We start from the raw sequence: 21,643 nt of genomic DNA, 5'->3' as shown, positions 1-21,643 counted from the left end.
AAGTTCTATTTAAAGAACTAAAACACAGTTCATTCATCAATGTATATAGGTATACATAGCACCTATGATACCAGTTATTTTATATCTTATTTAATCCTCATACTATCCTATGAGATAATTACTATTTCTATTTCATGGATCAGTAGTGTAAGAGGTAAGAAGCACATATTCTTTCTAGGATTTAAATCTCACTCTGTGAGTCTGAAGTCTGTACTGATTCCATTCTAACCAGTGCTTCTCCCGAGCTGGAGCAGTCAGCTCCCTTGGGACTTGTTAGCTTTGATCAGACATAAAGGGCAACGGCGTAGTCTAGCATTGCAACAGAGCAATGGTTACAGATGGGCAGATAGGTTACAGATAGGTTTTGCCTCCTGGTCTGTCTATACTAAACAACGACCTTCTTTTTCAATCTCACAGCCTTTTTATTCCCAAAATCCAAAACCCACTAGTTGATAATCCTAGAACACTCTACTTTCTTATAGAAAAAAAATAACTATAAATAATTATCCAATTTTCATTACCATAAATTTCAAATATTGTAATTAACATACTTTATATGTAGATACCGTAGAATTGATGAACTGGAAAAAAATGTTGCTTTGTGGGCTAAATCAGAATCTCTGCACAATACATTTGCTCTCAAACTCAGTGTGATATTTTAAAATAGAGTTGTTGTTTTGTGCTCACTTCGGCAGCACATATACTAAAAAAAATAAATAAATAAATAAATAAAATAGAGTTGTTGTTTTTTTCATTCAAACTCTCTCCCATCACAAGCTTTACTGTTTGAAAACTTGTCATCTTTTTCCACACAGAAAGTTCTCAAACACAAAATAAAGTGTAATGGACCACATCCAGCAGATCATCAGGCTACAGAACAAAGTCTTGTACAGAAATTCCTTCTTCTCTACCGTCACCCCAGCATCCTCAGAGCCATCCAAACTCTTCGAGTACCTGGAGAACGTCTCTCGAATCTATCAACAAATCTTGTCAATTCTCTTTACAAATATCACTTTGGTTTTATCTACTTTGGTTTCCATGTTCAAGGATGTCACCACAGTGCCAACTCCCCCAAAAAATCTTAGGTCTGGACAACTTACCAGCTTCTTTTTTGGTATTTCAGCTTCTAGCCTCATTCACCGACAGTCCACCTTGTACCATGATATCATGATATCTTGCCAAAAACACTGACGTCACCCTGATCTAACTCTTCCCCTCACCCACTAAAACCAACAGTTCATTCAATTAATAAATACTGAGACAATATTTTTGCCAGATGTTCTTAGTGCAAATATGAGAAATGGAAATACCCCAAAAGCCCAAGTTTTCATGTTTCCTCAGAGCACATATGTCCCAATTTCCCAAAATATGTTCTAAGAAGCACTGAGCCTTCATAAGCAAATGTGTGTTGAGTTTAAATAATTCTGTAATTTCACAGTGCAAACTTTAAAGGTTCAAAGAAATCTTGCAGTAAACAAATGTGTTTAAGCCAATGTTTCCCAAAGCTCAACGTCTTTACTATTTACTTTATTTATTTATTTTTTGGCTTAACTTCTATTAACATTCCATAGAAGTACCACTGACCCTTGAACAACATGGATTTAAACAGTATGGGTTGCCCTGGCTCGTTGGCTCAGCAGTAGAGCATCAGCCTGGCATGTGGAAGTCTTGGGTTCAATTCCGTTAGGCCATACAGGAGAAGTGACCATTTGCTTTGCTTCTCCCCTACCCTCCTACTCTCTTTCTCCTTCTCCCTCAGCCATGGGTCATTTGAGCAAGTTGGTTCCAGGCACTGAAGATGGCACCATAGCCTCGCCTCAGGTGCTAAAATAGCTCAGTTGCCAAGCAACAGAACAATGGTTACAGATGGGCAGAGCATTGACCCCAAATGGGCAGAGCATCGCCCCATAGGGGGCTTGCTGGGTGGATCCTGGTCAGGGTGCATGCAGGAGTCTGTCTCTCTGCCTCCCAGCCTCTCGCTTAATTTAAATAAATAAACAAACAAACAATGTGGGTCCACTTACACTCAGATTTTTTAAATAAATAATGTAAATGTGTTGTTTATGATTTTCTTAATAACATTTTCTTTTCTCTAGCTTGCTCTATAGTAACAATACAGTATGTACTACATATACAAAATATGTGTATCCACTGTTTGTGTTATCAAGTAAAGTTTCCAGTCAATAGTAGGCTACTAGTAGTTAAGTTTTGGGGGAGTCAAACTGTGCAGGGGAGTCAATGCCCCTAACTCTTGTGTTGTTTAAGGGTCGATTGTACTGTGCACACCTGTTTGCCCATAGAAAAAAATCAGCAACCCACAATCTGGTATATTCCATTTTCCAACTCATGGTTCCATTGTATCCGTCCAGTACTTAGTCCTAAAAACAAATCCTTTTTTCACATAGGCTGGTACTCTCATTGTCTCCTAGGCTTGTCAGCTTTATCTTCAGGTGTAGTACATGCTTTCTCCTCTAGCTTAATTTCTTATCCCCTTAACCTACCTAAACTTTACTCCTCATGATCTAATTTATCCTACCTGGATAATGTATCTCACACAATTTTATTCTATTCTAAACTCCTAGAATACTTGTATTCATGTCCATTTAATTCAACAATTTCACCAAACATTTACTTAGAACCTAAAAATTAATTAAGCATAGCCCATGGCTTCAAAGAGTTCCCAGATCCTTCTATCATAGTTGATTGTATAAACATATTGTAATATTCTACTATTAGAAGAAAGTTGTCTTTTTGACATTTCCTCCAAACAAGATTATCAATTCTCGGAGGAGCATGTCTTGTCTTAAGTTTTCTGTTTAAGAAGCAGCATAGAGAAATGATTAATAGTATGAACTTTGCAACTCCTTGTAAAACTATAGTAGGTCAGTTAGTATAAGCAAACTCTCCTTGCTCACACAAAACAACTACAAAAACTGATTAAAATACATATCAACAAATCTGCTTGAAAGCATCGGAGACCTATCAACATAGCAATGACTTGATGAGTCATGATCAACAAGAGAACATGAGCTGGACATTCACCTCTACTTTTCCCTTCAAGGCATTTACTGATCTGTAGGCAGCACTAAGCAGATTTTCAGCAGAAGGGTTGGGAAGACAAAAGTTAGTGTTCAAAACACACCATCACAGAGGGATCATGGTAAACACCCAGGATTCCAGGTGGGACATAAAGGGGGCTGCGTGTAACCTAAAGGTAAAAATTAACCCCAAATAGGCTAGTTCTCAAAAAGACTGGAAACTAACTTTGAAACAAAAAAACCTTGTTTTCATTAAATTGATTTGCCTCTAGCCTGACTGCCTGCCAGAAGCAAAGGTAAACCTTTCCTGTAGGCTGTTCACAAAATCTAAGACTTATATATTAACTACAGTTTTTCTATAAGGAGTAATTGGCATGACATCAAAAATTACCAGGCATACCAAGAGAAAAGATCAAATGAACAGTAAGAGGAAAAAGAAAGACAACAGAAACAGACCCATAATAGATCAAAATATTGTAGATATCCAACACAGATGTTAATATAACTGTATTGATACACTTAAGGAAAGCAAAAACAAAATAGAGAATGCCACCAGAAAGCAGAAATATTGCTTTAAAAATCAAATAGAGACTCTAGAATTGAAACATATAATATCTAAAGCCTGGAACTCAATAGGTATGCTTAAAATATGTTAAGACACAGTTGAGGAAGAGTAGAATCTGAATATAGGCAACTAGAATATATCTAGATAAAAGATTGGAGAGACTCTCAGATGGAAAATGGTGAAAAACAACAAAAACAAAACAAAACATAGGAGACATACATAAATAGAGAAAGTGAATACATCTGTAATCTGAGCCCCCCAAAGAAAGGAATAGAATTGGCCTGAAATGATATATGAAGGTATCATATTCAAGAATGTTCTTAAATCAATGAAAACAGTTCAAGCTATGACAATATATACAGCAAATTTCAAACAAAATGTAACCAAAGAAAACCATATCTAGTAACATCAGAATCAAGTTACTGAAAACCAAATAGAAAAATGAAAATCTACAAAGCAGTTGGAGAAGATAAACAAATTATCTTCAAATGACTAATAGGACTGACCTACTCCTCAACAGAAACAGTGGAAGCCAGAGGACAGTGGAATAACTTCAAAGTGCTTCAAATTGTCTTTTTCCATCTTTACCCAGTGAAAATGCCTTCAAAAATGAAAGCAAAATGAATACATTTCAAAATGTTATTTCATTGATAACAGACTTAACAGAAAGGAAATCATCCAGATATAAAACTAGTAGATGTTAAGAAGAATATAGCGCAATGAAAAAAGTAAATCAATGTGGGTGACTTAGAATTTTATATATATATATATATATATATATATATATATATATATATATATATATATATATTATATGCGGCTTAAGTGTCTGTTTGTCACCAATAGCTTATTGGTTGCTTGCGTAACTGTACTAGCCAATGGGGTGAAGTTGCCATGGCATTCAAATAGTCCCGCCTTCTGGCATGCCACCTCACAAATTGAGGTTAAAGATTGGAGCAATTATTATGCTGTTAAGAAATCTTAACACCAGAAGGGGTCTTTGCAATGGTACAAGACTACAGGTTCTCCAATTGAAAAATAATGTCATAATAGCTAAGTCTTTGACTGGCTCCTCTAAAGGTGAAATACATGTCATTCCAAGAATTGATTTGGCTCCATCTCAAACAGGGTTGCCGTTTCAATTGAGACGTAGACAATTTCCTGTAAAACTTGCCTTTGCTATGACCATCAATAAGTCTCAGGGCCAAACGCTTAAGCATGATGGCATTTTTTTACCTGAGCCTGCATTTGGACACGGTCAACTTTATGTTGCCTGTTCAAGAGTTTGTGAAAGAACAGATGTAAAATTAAAAATAATTGATGGTCCTCTGCAAGGCGAGCTTAAAAATGATGGAAAGATCTACACAAGAAATGTTGTGTACAAAGAGATCTTTGACATGTGAATTAATATTTTATTATTTAAATCACCTTTATTTATTGAGCTAGGGGTGGCTCTTAAGAAATGTACTGCCAGTGGTTTCCTTCATTGCACTGTACTTTAAGCAATTAAGCAAGTAGAAGGGGGAAACCCCGTGGGGCAGTAAGCAAAGGGGCGTCCTCGCCGCCTGCCCTGGGTAATTCAGTTTGAATTAGCAGACACCTTTGCACAAATCATTTTAATTACAATTTATAATATCTAGAACAGTGGTGATTTCATATGACTGCCGGGCTTTCTAGTATATATATATGCAGGAAGCTTAGTATTATGAAAGAGTAATAATAATACTTTGTAGAGTTTAAAATAATATGATAAATAAAATGTGTGAAAATAAAAGCCAAAATTGCAGGGGATGGAGTTGTGGTAGTTAGTAAATGGAGTTAATATAATTTAAGGTCTAGATATTGATAAAAGTACTAATCTAGATTAGAAATTTCATAAATTAAAATGCATGCTATAATTTAATGTAAATCCTACAAGCTTAGTCGAAGACTGCTTAACTAGAAAGCTAACAGAAGAGAAAATGGAATAATAAAATATAGTTAATTAATCTAAGAAAGTAGAAAAAAAGAAACCAAAGAAGTAGAATAAATTAGAAACAAATAGTAAGGTGGTAGAGTTAAACACAAATATTTTATATTTACATTAAAAAAATACTAAATACCCCAGATAAAAGATCAGATTGTCAGTTTAATAACATAAATATATAAAAAAATATCAACTGTGCATTGCTTGTAAGAGGACTGCTTCAAGGATAATAATATTGAAAGGTTCAAATTAAAAAGGTGGTAAATGATGTAATTTATAAACATCAATTATAAGGAAAAATTTACAAGATATAAGTATACTTTAATGAAAAAAAATTGTTCTAGAAATAAAAAGGAGTATTTAATATTGATATCATCAGGAAGATATAAATACTATAAATGAGTATGTACCTAATTGGATAGTAGAAAATTGACAAAAAAGAAACACAAAAAACGAAAAAGAGACATAGACCAATCCACAACCATTTTGGGAGATTTTAGTACATCTCTCTAAATAAGTAATAGAATAAGCAAACAAAGGTTAGTTAGAAAGTAGACAATCTAAACACTTGATTGTCAAAATTTAATCGCTTGATCTGATTGATATTTTAAAAGACTGTATTCAATGAATTCATAATATATATTCTTTTCAAGTGTCTATCATGAAAACTGACCATATTTCAGACCATAAAGCAGATATCAAATTTCACAGGACTGATTAATTCAGAGTATATTCTTTGAATGTGTAGAATTCAGCTAGAAATCAGTAACAAAAATAATCAGAAAATCCTCAAATACTTAAAAATTGAGCAAAACATTTTTTTAAATTTTTTATTTATTCATTTTAGTGAGGAGAGGGAGAGACAGAGAGAGTGAGGAGAGACAGAGAGAGAGAAGGGGGGGGGAGGCGTTGGAAGCATCAACTCCCACATGTGCCTTGACCAGGCAAGCCCAGGATTTCGAACCGGCGACCTCAGCGTTTCCAGGTCGATGCTTTATCCACTGCACCACCACAGGTCGGGCACAAAACATTTTTAAACAGCCCATTGATCAAGGATTAACTCATAAAGAAAATCAGATAATATTTTGAAATAAATGATAAAAATATGACATCAAAATTTGTGGGATGCTGTTTCATTAATGCTAACAGGGAAACTCACAATATTTAACAGATATATTTCAAAAGAGAAAATAAAAAGTGAATGACTTGTGTCCATCTCAAAGAGCTAGAAAATAAAGCAATTGAGCTAAATAAAAGGAAAGAAATAAGAAAATGGAAGCAGAAAATAACACAGAAGGAAAAAAGTACAATGAAGGGAATCAACACAAGTTAAAATCATTTATTTGAAGCCCTGGCCGGTTTGCTCAGTGGTAGAGCATTGGCCTCGTGTGCAGGAGTCCCAGGTTCGATTCCCAGTCAGGGCACACAGGAGAAGCGCCCATCTGCTTCTCCACCCTTCCCCTTCTCCTTCCTCTCTGTCTCTCTCTTCCCCTACCGCAGCCAAGGCTCCATTGGAGCAAAGTTGGCCCAGGCGCTGAGGATGGGGCTGTGGCCTGTGCCTCAGGCACTGGAATGGCTCTGGTTGCAGCAGAGCGATGCCCCAGATGGGCAGAGCATCACCCCCTGGTGGGTGTGCCGGGTGGATCCTGGTCGGGCGCATGCGGGAGTCTGTCTGACTGCCTCCCTGTTTCCAACTTCAGAAAAATGCAAAAAAAAAATTATTTATTTGAAAGGACTAATAGAAATGATAAATTCATGGCAAGTTAGGAGAAGAGGAAAGGGGAGAAAGAGAGAGAAAAAGAATAATTACCAATATAAGATAAGACATAAACGAGAAGAGACATCACTATCGTCATTACAGATATATAAAAAAAGAGTCGATAGTATTAATAAATATTTTGAAATTTTATATTAAATAACTTTTAGAAAAATACAGCATACTAAATCTGATATAAAAAGAAATAGAAAATTTGATTAGCAATAAAGAAATTAAATAAAAACTATCCCACAGAAAATTCTAGACCTATGTGACATTAACAAGTTTTCCAGACATTTAGAAAAATTATTATTCATCTTATATAAACTTTTCCAGAAGATAAAAAAGAGAATTTTTTGCAGCTTATTTTATAGTGCCAAAATAGCCTGATAATAAACCCATATTACAAGAAAACAAAGGTTAATATTCCTAATAAAGACAGAAGCAAAAGTAAAAAAAAAAAATACAAACAAGTATGTTCTAAAATAAGTATTTCAGATAACACTGAAAATTAATTAATGCAATTAACTATATAAAAAGAATAAAAGAGGAAAACTGTAGCAAATCTTACTGGATAAAAAAGTATTTGATAAAATTGTACACCTGTATATGATTTTTAAAATTTAAAAAGCTCTTAGCAAATTCGGAATAGATGGGACTTTCCTTAGGTGTATAAAACAAAAATAGAAAATATCATAGCACATGTGAAATATTAAAGCTTTTGTTCGGATATCAGAAATAGAATACTACAATTTGACTCTGAAACAGAACTGTTGAGTAACTTTAGTAAAGTCAGAAAAAAAATCAAAGATGTAAACATAGAAAAAGAAGAAATAAAACTTTCATTCTTTCTAAAAGGCATGGTTGGATAAGTGAAAAATTCAAAAGAATATACAGGTAAAACTATCAAAATTAATAAGTGATTTTAACAATCTCACTAATACAAGGTCAATAAGCAAATTGTGTTTCTATCCCAGCATCAAACAATCAAAAATGAAATTCTAGAAATGGCATAATTTTAAAAAATATTAAACACATCAATATATCTAACAAAATTGTATAAGATCTCTACATAGAATATTAAGAGTACAAAATATTAAGAGAAGTGAATGAAAATTTAAATAAATGGAGGCATATACCACAGTCATGGATGAGACTACATTTTTTAATGATTTCAATCTATTAAAATTGATCAGGTTCAATGAAATCCCAATAAACATTAAAAATAATTTTATGAAAATTGACTAGCTGATTCTAAAATTCTTACATTCATAAGAAGGTCTAAGAATAATCACCCCAAAGTTGAAAAACAATAACAATATCGAGGACTTAATGTAGTAGATATTAAAATTCTTATTAAATGGCTCTGGCCTGTTGGCTCAGTGGTAGAGCGCTGGCCCAGCATGTGGAAGTCCCAGTTCCATTCCTGGTCAGGGCACACAGTAGAAGTGACCACCTGCTTCTCCACCTATGCCCCTCCCTCTTCTCTCTCTCTCCCCCCCCTCTCTGTCTCTGTCTCTCCATCTTTCTCTCTCTCTCTTTCTCTCTTCCTCTCCAACAGCCATGGCTCATGAGCACACTGGCCCAGACACTGATGATGGCTCTGTGGAGCCTCCTCCTCAAGTGCGAAAAACAGCTGGGTTGGGAGCATGGCCCCAGATGGGCAGAGCATCAGCCCCAGATGGGGGTTGCTGGGTAAATCCTGGTCCGGGCACATGTGGGAGTCTATCTCCCCTCCTCTCACTTGGAAAAGAAGAAAATAATTTTTTTTTAATTATTATTAATCAAAATGAGAGAATATACAAGGAGTCCTTGAGTTACAAAAGTCTTGACATACGACTTTGCACATTTACAACACTCCTATAAAAACGTTAAAAAACTGAAACTTGAGTGTTTAAGCCTATGCTGTCAGCATTGTACTTATGGACTACGTGGGTGAACTAGTTTGGTTGCGTGCGGTGGGAGAATATACAGTATTCAGTATTATTTTTCTGTGGCTCAGCTGTGTTTTTATGTTCTAGATTATGATTTCACAACTGTGTTAAGATAAGTAAGCGACTTAGGCGAGGGTGTGTTTTGAGCTACACCAAAATCTGGGTTATTTCACTGTTGTAGAAACAGAACTGCACCATAACCCAAGGACCCCATGTACTCTTATCCCACCGGTGGACCAAAACTGAATAAAAAGTTCAGAAACCCACACAAACATACATACATATGGGGGAGAGCAGATATCAGTGAAAATACAAAAGAAAAGCAAACCAAAACCACAAGGAGATACCACAACATACTCACCAGAATGGCTAAAAAGAGAAAGAATGACAATGGCCAGTAAGAAAGCAGAGTTACTTAATACTCATACATTGCAGGTGAAGTATATATTTGACTATTTTGTTAAACTATTTGGCAATTTATATCAAATGTGAACTTAGATAAAATGTATTACCCAGATCCTGGTTGGTTGCTCAGTGGATAGAGCATCAGCCCAGTATATGGACATACCAATTCCTGATTAGGGCACACAGGAGAAGTGACCATCAGCTTCTCCCACCACTTCTCTCTCCCCCTTCTCTCCCTCTCCCCCTTCTCTCCCTCTCCCCCTTCTCTCCCTCTTCCACTCTTGCAGCTAGTAGCTCAGCTGGTTTGAGTATCAACCCTGGGTACTGAGGATGGCTCTGTTGGAGCACATCAGCCTTGAGTGCTGAAAATAGCTTGGTATTTGAGCATCAGTCCTAGATTGTGTTGCCGGGTGGATCCCAGTTGGGGTGCATGTGGGAATCTGCCTTACCATCTCCCTTCCTTTCCCCTAAAAAAAAGTACTACCCAGCAATTCCACCCTAGATATATATATACCTATCATAAATCATAATAATGTACTAATGGACATGTGCAAAAATGTTCATGGCAGCTTTATTCAAAGTTGTTAAATACCAGAATCAATCAAATACCCATCAATAGCAGAGTAATAAATTGTGGAACAGTCATGTCATAAACACTACATAAAACAATGATAATGAACCACTGCTATGCACAATAAGTGAATCTCACAATAGAAAAAAAAGGAAGTTAAAATCTGTGGAGTTCATACTTTCTAATTCCATTAAAATAAAGTTCAAAGACAGGTAGAAAATAATCCATGATAACATAGGTGAAGAGAGTCGCTTCCTTTGAGGTAGATAATGGGTAGGCATTGGAAGGGAGCAGAGGGGGCTTTGTAGGTACTAGTAACGTTCCAGTTCCTGATCTGGTTGGGGGTTAGATGGGTGTGTACACTCTATGATTTGTGTACTTCAATGAAAATTTCATTTAAAAAAATAAAATATGTATATGGCTTTGTAGTCAGAATACCCTAGGTTGAAAGCCCATCTCTCCCACAATTCCTAACTGTGTGACCTTGGTCTAGTCACTTAGACTTTCTAAATCTCAGATTTTTTCCTCTGCGACTAGAGAATGGTAATCATACTCATAGAAATATTATGCACAATAACTAAGCTAAGGCGCCCATGAATACTTAATAAATGGCAGTGATAATAGTTTTTTGAGGAATGTGAAGAGTTCTGGAAACCGTGGAGAAACAGAGGCACTGTCAAGCCCCTCTGACAGTTCAAAGTTCCTCCTGTAGGGCTAGATCTCAAATCTATGTCCCTTACTGGCAGCACAGGCAATCCTTTTATACCTCCAATTTACATAATCAACATTCTTTGAAGCAATAAATTCTTGTCCTCTAAATTGCTTCAGGAAGTTTAATTTATCAAAGTCCACTGACAGTTCTGTTAGGCTGGGCCCTCAATCTTCATTCTCTAGTCCTGTGTATTAGAGGCCATTATTTGTTTTTGTTGGGTCATAGCATGCCTTTTGCAGACTTCTTTCCGTAAGGCTTAGTGCAAAGCAGGGGCGAGCACCTCTTATCTATCAGGGATTTCTGTGTGTACAGAGGCCAAGGCAACGTGTGTGACATTTCATAGCTTTATTATACATACCCATAGAAATCCTATTGTAAAGCTTATCTGTAAAAGGCACAAGATCTGGAGCTGTAATGTTGGGTGAGATACCCCATCTGATTCCTAATTCTGCCATCACTAATGGTGAAACCCCGGACAAGTCACTTAATCTCGAGTTCTCTCAGCTGTAAAATGACAATAACACACTCCAAGAGTCACTGGATTTCTAGGAGAAAGATTAATTAACAATATAAAGCACTAAGAACAGAGCCTGGCATGTAAAATATGCTACATAAGGGAAAGCTATCCCTGTTACAGGTTAGCAAGTTACCAGCAACTTAAAAACCTTCCAGTTACAACAGGATGGTTCTATATACGCTATACTTGGCACCTGCCTTTATTTAGGATGATTCCTTCACAGTGTTGCTAAAACTCCTGACAATCTAGCCCCCCTGCCAGGCCAGCCTCCCCCTGCCCAGGGTATCCCAGGCCCATTGAACTACTTGCAGGTCCCCAAATATGCCAGGCCACTGTGTCTCCCTCCTGTCCTTCAAAGCCTAGCTCAAGGTCTCCTCTCCTACGGAGGTTTTCCTGATCCCACTAAGCAAAGTATGCTACCTTCTTCCTTTGCACATCTTTCATTATTAATAACACAAGACTGCAATAGATTTTAATTTCCCCAAAGAAACCGTAATCTTCAAGAGTGTAATTAAGCTTCCTCCATCCTTTTACTAATCTAGAATTATGTTTGGCATTTAGTAGGAACTCAACAAAACAAATGCAAAAACCTTCTTCTAGTTAAAAAATCATGGGTATAGAGACGAGAGTGGAGGTGGAAATGTCAGTCACCTAGTCAACAAAGCACATATAATAAGCAGGGTGAGCATCTATTTCCTTCTCCCAATGTTTCAAGTGATAAACAAAAAAGTACCTAATAAAATGCACAAGTTTACAATTTAAAAAAACTAGCATTAGAAAGATGAGGTCATTCCCTGGATAATCAGAAAATGAGCATGAAATTCTCATGTCAACCTCTCTTACCCTACTGTCCATGTAATTAAGTACAGTAATAATTTAATCATGTTTACTGCTACTTTATGCTTACAACAAACATTTTCCCCTTTCATAAATGTGTGCAGATGACCCTATACCCATGAGTATCGAAGAACAGAGTTTAATAACAAAATGTTGAAAACAACCAAACCTTACAAGGAAGTTAATCTGACACACTCAATGATATGCATAAGCATCATTGTTCTGCATGGTAATTAGGTAGAAATGGTAAATAGTTCCCTTAAATGTCTGTAAGGAATATTGCTCTTAAATCGCCAAACTGGATATTTCTGGATTCAGATGCAGGAAAGCCTGTTCCTCTTAGAAAACGGTCCTCAATTGTCACTGCACATTTAGAATCGTCAGGGGAACTCTTTATAACTCCTAATGTTCAGGGCTCTTACTTCAAACCAATTTAATCAGACTTCCTAGGGGCTAGATGCAAAAATCAGCATTTTTTTAAATACTCATCAGGGTTACTATAGTGTGCACTTAAGATTAAGAATTACAGCTGTGTTGCCCTGGCCGGATAGCTCGGTAGGTTCGAGTATCGCCCCGAAGCACAGAGGTTGCTGGTTACATCCCCAGTCAGGGCACATACAGAAACTGATTTATGTTCCTGTCCCTCTCTCTCTTTCCCTCTCTCTCTCTCCCTTCATCTCCCTAAAATCAATAAAATAAACATTAAAGAAAAAGAATTACAGCTGTGAAGAAGAAAATGCAAGGGAGTCTGAAGCTGTCTTTTCCCCTATGGATTCCTACAGCGCTGGGAACACGCCTCTACTGAAGGCTCATCAAGAAATCAAGTATTATTAAGTAATTAACAACAAGTGATTAAGTAACAGTAATTAATGTTTGTCACAAGACTCCGTCATATCTAATTCTCCTTTGAAGGTAACTAGTAAATACAAAAAAAGAAAAATGATTGCTCTCCTGTCCCTCCTCCCAGCACCCTTGTGTGGAACTTGAAACGCAGCCCAGCACTCAGGGGTACGATGCCCGGTCAGCCCCAGGACTCTTGACTTTTATTTTAATTGTGGTAAAATACGTGTAACTTAAACTGTACCATATTAATAACAATTTAATTTTTTCCACATTGATTTGAGAGACAGAAAGTAAAGGGGGGAGGGAGAGAGGAAAAGAGAAAGAAGCATCAACTCGTTCCACTTATTTGTACATTCACTGGTTGTTTCTTGTAAGTGCCCTGACCAGGGATTGAACCTGCAGCCTTGGTGCACTAGGATGACGCCCTATCTACTGAGCAACCCGGCCAGGGTCCCATTTTAATCATTTTAAGTGCACAGTTCAGTGGCATTAAGAATAGTGTCATTATTTTGCAATTTTTGCCACTATCCACCTCCAGAACTTTGTCATCTTCCCAAACTAAAAGTCTGTATCCATTAAATGATAATGCACCATTCTTCCCTCTTCCCGGCCCCAAGAAACCTCCATTCTATTTCATGTCTCTATAAATTTGACTGCTTATATAAGTGGAAAAATACAATCTTTGTTTTTTTGAGGCTGGCCTATTTTACTTAGCATAATATCTTCAAGGATCATTAATGTTGTAGAATGAAAAAGGAAGGAATTCCCTTCCTTTTAAGAATAAATAATATTTCTTTGTTTATATATACTACATTTTGTTCATCTACTCATCCACTAATGGATGGATTTCTGGGTTGTTTCACCTTTTGGTTATTGTGAATAATGCTGTTATAAACATGTATGTCTTTAAGACTCTGGACTTTTTATGTATAGCTTTACATATCCAGCATGGGCAAGATTCTTAGCCAAGAATCTCACATCAGAGAAGCAAAAGGTCATAGTGTACCAAATTCTAGGATGGTTCCATGATCTTTGTGTCACACCTTGTATCATTATCTCCCCTTGAGTGGGGATGGAACCTGTGACTTGCTCCTCACCAACAGAATAGAGAAATGGGGTTGGGAGGATCACTCAGTGTATGCTGTATAAGACTTCACCTGAGTCAACTCTAAAGGGCTAGCCTCGAAGAAGTAAATGCCATATGGTGAGAGGCCCTGCAAGAGAGAGATACAGTAGAGAACTGAGCAGCCACTAAGGAGTTGAGAGTAGCCCTGATCTGACAGCAAGAAACTGAGGATCTTTGTTCTACAACCACACGGAACTGGATACAGCCAACAATTATGTGAGCTTAGAGAACTTCTTCTACCAGAAAGCTGCTAGTTGACACCTTGACTGCAGCCTTGTGAAACCCTGAGCAGATAACCTAAATAGCAATGCCTAGACCTTGGACCCACAGAAATGCTGAGATAACAAATATATATTGTTTTAAGCTGATAAGTTTGTTATACAACAAGTTTGTTATACAACTCTTGTTATACAGCAAGAGTGGGAAACTAATACACCTGGATATCTCTGAGTTTCCATTTCTGAGAAATTTCAAGTAGTATCTTGTTTTGCTCATTTTTACCGACTTTTTTCTCATCTCACCTGGAAAGAAGGAACTGGAAGCTACACAAATCTTTCTTTCATATTTCCCAGAGCTTGATCTATAAACCCCCCAAAAACCATCAAAACTGATGCTTGAAATTTGCAAATCAAAATTAACGTGGCAAGACAAATACTCCTAGAAAGATTAAAAGGAAATTGGCGGTTTATGATCACTCACACTTTAGTATGGATTATATATAAGACATACTCTGCCTGACCAGGTGGCACAGTAGATAGAGAGCATTGACCTGGGATGCCGGGGACCCAGGTTTGAAACCCTGAGGTCACTGGCTTGAGTGTGGGATCACAGACATGACCTCACTGTCACTGGCTTGAACGTAAAGGTCGCTGGCTTGAAGCACAATGTTGCCAGCTGGAGCCCAAGGTCGCTGGCTTGAGCAAGGGGTCACTGGCTTGGCTGGAGCTCCTTGGTCAAGGCACGTATGGGAAGAAATCAATGAAGGCCTAAAGTGACACAACTATGAGTTGATGTTTCTCATCTCTCTCCCTTCCTGTCTGTCTCTCTCCCCCCCCCACACACACACACAAAACAAACAAACAAAAAACCTGTCAAACAAGCCTGTGCTGAAAAATCTACAACTAACAAATACTTCTCAGTGGAGTCAGCATGGAGGGGAGGAAACAAATTATTTTAAAAAGAGACTTTAAAGAAAGGAAACAGTTTTAGTCAAAGGATAAAAATTTCAAGTAATGTTTCTTTCACATTTTATACAGAAGGTACTTTCAGAGTCTAAAAACTGAAAAGCAATATTCCTGGCTTCAGATCTTTCCCCTTCTTGAGAATTTTATTGCAGGTTAAATCCCAGAAAAGATCAGGTGACAGGAGCTAAGCGGCTCAGGCTTCCAGAAAGGAAAGGGAGGCTCCCCTGGAAACTGACTGCTCCACTGATTAGGAGGCAAAGTTTAGTGACACTTCCTTCTGATTGGGCAAGCAAAGAGAAAAGGCCACAGTCTTCTCAACTACACTGTTTCTACTGCACTCTTTTTGGGAATCTAGCAAGGAAATGGGCCGTGTCCAGAATGGCATGAAATGTTTGTGACCACGCATAAAATGTGTGCCTGGCCAGTGATGGTGCAGTGGATAAAGCACTGAAATGGAACACTGAGGTTGCCGGTTCGAAACCCCAGGCTTGCCTGGTGAAGGCACATATGAGAAGCAACTACTATGAGTTGATGCTTTCCACTCCTCCCTTCTTTCTCTCTCTCTCTCCTCTCTCTAAAATGAGTAAATAAAATCTTAAAATACAATACCATAAAACAAAGACAATTAATTAAAAAATTATTGATCATGTTTCTGTAATGTTTTTAAAAACATATCATTTACTACTTAAGAGGCATTATGCTACATAAAATAACAAAATCATTAATACTAAAACTAAGAAGAGAATGTGAGAGTCTGAGAGGGGCTGAGGTGAGGGTGTAGGATGAGGGAAGCCTAGGGGTCTCTGGCTTCCAGAGAGAGAGAGAAGAAAAGCCAGGACAGGAAGTGAGAGATGCTGGGTGCCAGGACTCAGAAAGTCTGAAGAAACTTATTTAACTTCAAGATGTCAAGGCAGTTGCTATTTAATTTCAAGAAGGTTCTTCAGTGCTGTGATCCTTACCTCTCCCTTGTTTTGAAGCATAACAACATCGTCCACCCCCTCCCCCTCCTCCCAACTCCAACAGGGAGCCAGCCACATTGTAGGCAGCACCACCTGTCGCACACCACGCTAGAGAACACACTCCTGATGTCAGTCCAATCAGATTGGAAACACGGTTCAGGAAATTACCACAGCACGGTCTTAAACAAGCTGTTGACTGACTGCGCTTCCATTTCCCTTTTGGAATACCAGAAACACGACACTCGCCTCACCAGACAGAGAGCCCATCTCCAGCCTCCATGAGCTAGTGTACCAAAAACAGCAAACATCTAGCAGTTAACCAATGACTTGGTTTTCTCGCCCCATCCCTGAATAGCAAGCTAGTTCTGACCTGAATGTCTACAGATACATTATTACTATAAAACATAACCTTCTGTTTTCAAACATTCTGACCACTTCCAGCAGAAATATCACCTCGCTGCCTTCACCCATGACTTCTGGCCATCAGATCACACACTCGAACTTTTCTCTTCCTCCTTCCCTTGTGTACATTCTTTCTTTTTATTATTTCTATTTTTTGCTTTGCTGAGGACCCAGGTTAAGGCAATAGTATTTATAAGCTTATGTATGAACTTCTTAATTGTCCAACTGATAATTGTCTATATATGCACTCTTAAAAATCCTTAATAGCCTACCTATGTAAAATCAAGATCTAGAACCTCTCAGCACATTTAAGTTACTATTTCATAGAAGAAAAACAAAGTTTCTTGCCCTCCCATCCCCAGAAAAAAATTTCCCCCTACTGCAAACTGCCACCAGGACAGCATTTTCTGGAAGCATTATTTTCAGGTAAAAATAACAATAGTAGAGAGACGTTTGTAATCACACCAAAAAAAAAATTAGAAAAATATCTATTTTGAATTATATAGTATTTAACATTTTACAAGGTTTCCCAGCTAAAATTTGAAGAGTTCTCTAATTTTCATCTTGGAAAAGAGGTATATAGGAGTTGTTAGATCAGACTTTAGATAGTGGCTTTGCATTATGGTTCCAATATTAAAAAGATAAAAACATAAAAAGTCTAACCTTAGGCAAGTTACTTAATTCTGCTGACCTCAGTTTCTCATATATAAACTGGGGTTGACAATAATATCTATCTTACAGGATTGCTGTGATCTCAGTTCCTCATATATAAAATGGGGTTGACAATATCTATCTCACAGGATTGCTGTGAGGTTGATATGACCCAATATTTGTGAAGCATTCAGACTGGTGCATGGTACAAAATTAGGAATATATAAATGTTGTTATCATTGCTATTATTATTATTCCACAGAAACATTCCCGCATCTCTATAATGCACATTCAAATGCTCAGCACTGCTTTAGAAAAAGAAGCACAAATAATAACAAACATCTTCCACTCCCCTTTTCCACGTTATATTTAAAAAGATGACTCAGTAGCATTTTCGGCTTTTACCTATTCTGCTCATGGGGTGGGAGAGACAAATGAAACTAATTGCCCTTCTTAAAACTAGGGTCAATCCACTCATCCACTGATGGGCACTAGGGCTGTTTCCAGATCTTGGCTATTGTAAACAATGCTGCAATAAACATAGGTGTGTATGTCTTCTTTTGAATCAGTGATTTCGTGTTCTTAGGATATATTCCTAAAAGTGGGATAGCTGGGTCAAACAGCAGATCCAAATGGAATACTACGTGGCTGTGGAAAAAAAAAGAAAATCCTACCTTTTGCGACAACATGGATGGACCTGGAGACCATTATACTAAGTGAAATAAGCCAGGCAGAGAAAGAAAAATATCATATGATCTCACTCATATAAGGAATCTAATGAACAATGTGAACTAAGGAATGGAATAGAGGCAGAGGCGGGGTCAAAGGGACCAGAGAGAAAAGGGAAGAGAGGATGGGATCAGAGAGGGGAAAAAGATTAGTGAAATTATGAGTACATAACACAGAGACAAAGAGAGCAGGACAGAAAATCCTGGAGGGAAAGGGGGAGGGATTTGGGAGGAGGGAGCAAAGGGGCTATCAAGGGGAACACGGGAGTGGGGGGAGGAAGATATATTCGCTGGGACAGTTGAATCTATGTAAACACAATATGTTAAAATAAAATAAAAAAACTAGAGTCAACATCTGAAGTCAGAGGGCAAGTCTTTGTCTTATCTTGCCTTTTCGAAAGAACAATAGTTTCAACTGATAGTTCGAGCTTTCTTCAGGAAAGGCAGGCCAGCTACTTGCCAGATGTCTCTGATTAATGTGCCTGTGTCCCACCAGACATTCAATGTTAAGATAACAATTTTGCTCCGCTGGTGCTGAAGTTTGCTAAACAATGTCTATGTGAACAGAAAATTTCATTTCAGTATAACATCTGACACCTGGGTGTATGGTTGTCCTGGTCCTCAGGGCAGAGTCAGACATGAACAGAAATGCTATCTGAGCTTTCTCCTCCTCCTTTGCCACTGATACTCAGTTCTCAGCCTTGAAAAGCACAGTGCTCATTGGGGAGCCTATTTGTGCCCTCCATATATAACATAGCCTGTGCCATCAGATGGATCAATCCCATTCTCTGTGTTCTTCTCACACAAGTCTGGGCTTTGAAGATCCAGCATGTGGTGAGCACTGATACAATGAGTAAGCTCTGCACAACTCCGCTTGAAAGAAGCCAGGAAGCACAGTCATTCTTCTATCAATCAATACAGTGTATCAAATAAAGCAGATTGACACCCAACCTGGCCTGGCATGAGGCCTTTGATCTTTACGGGAAGTCTAGGAACATCAGGATGGTAGAGGGAACACACTGCTTTCAATGTCAAGAATCTTTCCTTAGCTCTGCAAGTCCCCTGTACCTGTTTCCTCACTTCTCTGGGAAGTGGGGTGGCATAAAACAATCTCTAAGGTTCTAGCTCTGAAGTCGGCTGATGTTCACCATAGTAAGTTTACATCAAAGATCGGGTTGATATGTTGCAGTGCTCTGACTCATCCTGATTTATGATACTCGGGAAAGGCTGAGTACCTACAATAGAAATGGGCCACACGCCCACATAGTTGTATGCTTCTGAAGATCTAACATGGCCAGTGGGCACAAAGCCAAAACACTACAGAATGCTGTCATACATTGCAGGTTTAATGTCACTTAAGAGTGATTCCACATTGAGCCCACCTCAATGTGACAGCCATACACTGACTTTCTGTGCTTTTGTCCTATAACAGAACACAGGTCTCACTTTGTCTACAAAATTTTCCCAAATTTCACTAGGTCATAATTCCCATTTCAGGGGATTAGCACTTGTTGTCAAAAACACATACTGTAGAACTGCAGTCTCCAAGTATCTATTACAGTAGCCATTAGACACTTGTGGCTATTTAGTTTTAAAATTACTTAAAATTAAAATTTCAATTCCTTAGTGGCCAGAGCCCCATTTCTAGTGCCTATCCATTCTGTACAACACAGATTACAGAACATTTCCAGCATTGCACAAAGTTTTATTGGACAGCACTGAATTATTCTAAAACCTGATCTTAAAAAAGGCAACGCTTGAATTTTGCAAGAGACAAATTTCAAGAGCTGCCCCATGCCAGTAGAGCATATAAATCCCTCCACATAAAGTGAGGAGACATAATTACGTGTATGGTTTGAGCTGCCCCTTCGAGACCTGCACATATGCTTGATAGGTACACAACAGCAGAGTTGTCAGCAGCAGGCTGCCTGACAGGTGATGAGGCCCATTTGTCCTTTATAACACATTTGAGCACAGCAGCCTCGGCAAACTCACAGGCTGCTCTGGCATGGGTTGTAGGGTTTCTGGTGAATTACTGAATCTGAATCTTTAAATTCCAAGTCTATCATCCCCCCATTGCTATTCTCTGGCTTCTGCCAATACTTCATGTCTCCCTACTCTGGTTGATTGCAGGAGGGCTGAGCTCCCCTAACCTTCTTGCTTACTGTTAAGTATTCATTAGAAACTTTTTTTTTTTTTGAGAAAAAGATTGAAAAGCTTTCAGATCCAGGGTGGAAGAAGGACTTTATCCAGAATGTCACTGACACATATTAGTAGGAATAAAATTAATCATAAATTTAGCCAGGAGAGTTTATAAAAGGTCAACAAATAAATCATGAGGCTAAAAATAAATGAAAGAACAATTGTGATGGATATCTTTTTTTTTAATTTTTTTACAGGGACAAAGAGAGAGTCAGAGAGAGGGATAGATAGGGACAGACAGTCAGGAACAGAGAGAGATGAGAAGCATCAATCATTAGTATTTTGTTGTGACACCTTAGTTGTTCATTGATTGCTTTCTCATATGTGCCTTGACTATGGGCCTTCGGCAGACTGAATAACCGCTTGCTTGAGCCAGTGACCTTGGGTCCAAGCTGGTGAGCTGGCTTTTTTTTTTTTTTTTTTTTTTTTTGCTCAAGCCAGATGAGCCCACGCTCAAGCTGGCGATCTTGGGGTCTCGAACCTGGGTCCTCCGCATCCCAGTCCAACGCTCTATCCTCTGCACCACTGCCTGGTCAGGCTGTGATGGATATCTTAAATACTGTAATACTAACAGAACTTCTTGGAAAAGTAGCCAAACCAATAGATTCTGACATCATCCTTTTATCAGTCAATGATGCTTCCATCTTTTTAAATGATCTAACTTCTAGAAAACTGTTTCTTACAAAAATTTTCATAGACTGTAAAAAAGATATATAAAACTATTCAAAATATACTTATGGCTTTTTTCTAAAATTGAAACTATTTGAGAATAAAAGGTAAATTACAATATTGAGCACTTTAAAAAAATTAGAGATATTGAAATCTCTGAAGTGATGATGCCACCTGTGTTTAGCTCATTATTCCAGAGCTTAAGGAAAGATTTTCCAAGAAAAAAAATGAAGCACAAGCTTCACACATGAGGCACAAATCAGTCAAAGAAAAAGGATTGGTTCCCATATTTTAATGAATTTTCAATTTAGAACCACAAGGCTCTATAAAATCAAACAGGGAATATTAGGACACGAATGAGCTAGTTTGGTTTCCTTAGGACTTAATCATTAAGAAATCAATTAGCCTGTTTCTTAGTCATGACCTTAACACAGATTTGTTCCCATTTGGCTTGCTTCTTTTTTTTTTTTTTTTTTTTTGTATTTTTCTGAAGTTGGAAACGGAGAGGCAGTCAGACAGACTCCCGCATGCGCCCGACCGGGATCCACCTGGCATGCCCACCAGGGGGCAATGCTCTG

At 37.9% G+C, this 21,643-nt stretch overlaps 1 protein-coding gene across 2 annotated transcripts in view; it reads right to left on the bottom strand.

The window, feature by feature from the left end:
- Positions 1–21,643, bottom strand: part of PRKG2 (protein kinase cGMP-dependent 2) — a 107,345-nt gene that overhangs the window by 72,260 nt on the left and 13,442 nt on the right. The window lies entirely within an intron of this gene.

Source organism: Saccopteryx bilineata, chromosome 5 (assembly GCF_036850765.1).
Source record: "Saccopteryx bilineata isolate mSacBil1 chromosome 5, mSacBil1_pri_phased_curated, whole genome shotgun sequence".
In the NCBI taxonomy this organism is placed as follows: domain Eukaryota; kingdom Metazoa; phylum Chordata; class Mammalia; order Chiroptera; family Emballonuridae; genus Saccopteryx; species Saccopteryx bilineata.
This window is presented reverse-complemented; position numbering and strand designations above follow the sequence as displayed.